We start from the raw sequence: 1,144 nt of genomic DNA on the forward strand, positions 1-1,144 counted from the left end.
ATATACACACACAGATATATACACACAGAGACATATACACACAGATATATACACACACAGACATATACACACACAGATATATACACACACAGATATATACATATATATTATAATTTTAGGAATACACACATATGGTTTTAGGAATGTATGTATGTATGTATGCACATACCCATATATATTTCTGTATATATCCATATGTATCCCTATATATAGCTATATCTCTGTATCTATCTATGTATCTGTCTATCTATCTAGTGAAAGCAGAGATGCACACTTGGGAACAATCAGCACTATGTAAGGATGGTGACTGGCCAGGGGAGGTGGGATGGAGGGGAATACAGTGGGGAGGGGTACACAGAGACTTCAATCGTATTTCTAATGTTTTTGATTCTTAATCAAGCTAGTTTTTTTGTTATATGATTGTCAATATTTTTATGTGTCTGAGATATTTCATAATTTTAAAATCGTAGAGTTAAAAGTAATAAATAATGAACAAAACTTTATATCACTATCGTAAATCGAAAACTGTATCACACGCCATAAGTAGATGGTGAGTGCACAAATAAACGCAATGAGAAGAAAGTGCTGTCACTAAGTTGTGCTCTGACACTAGAAAACTCTGACCCCAAGCCTGGCTTCCCTCTGCCGAAAAGGGGATTGGCAAATGAGAGAGCGGCGCTTCAAATGTGTTAGACCGGGCTAAGACTGGCTCCTTCAGTAGTCAGGGTGGAAGGGCCATGGAAATGGGGTCGAACTTCTTTCCCACATGACTCAAAGTCACTTAAAGCAGGGTCTGCATGGCCCTGAGCCATCGGCCCTCTCACAGACCCGCTATGCCTCTCAGGAAGGGCGGCAAAGTCCCTCTGAGCTCTGGTCATGCTGGCTTCTAGGTGGTCTGGGGAGTAGGGGGAGGTCTTGTTAGGAGTGGGGTGGGGGATGGGGAGAAAAAAGAGGAGATACTGTTATTATTACCAAAATGATTAGCAATGACTAGGAGAATCTGGAAAACCTTGAGGAAGATCCCCCTTCCCTCCCACGGCCCCTTCCCCAGCCTCACGTCCTGGGAAACCGCCAGTCAAACAGTCCACACAGCGTGATGTCTTCTCACGCTGAGGCTCAGCCTGGAAGCCTCAGGGAGTGGGGC

The sequence above is a fragment of the Equus quagga genome, chromosome 13, assembly GCF_021613505.1.
Source record: "Equus quagga isolate Etosha38 chromosome 13, UCLA_HA_Equagga_1.0, whole genome shotgun sequence".
Lineage (NCBI taxonomy): Eukaryota > Metazoa > Chordata > Mammalia > Perissodactyla > Equidae > Equus > Equus quagga.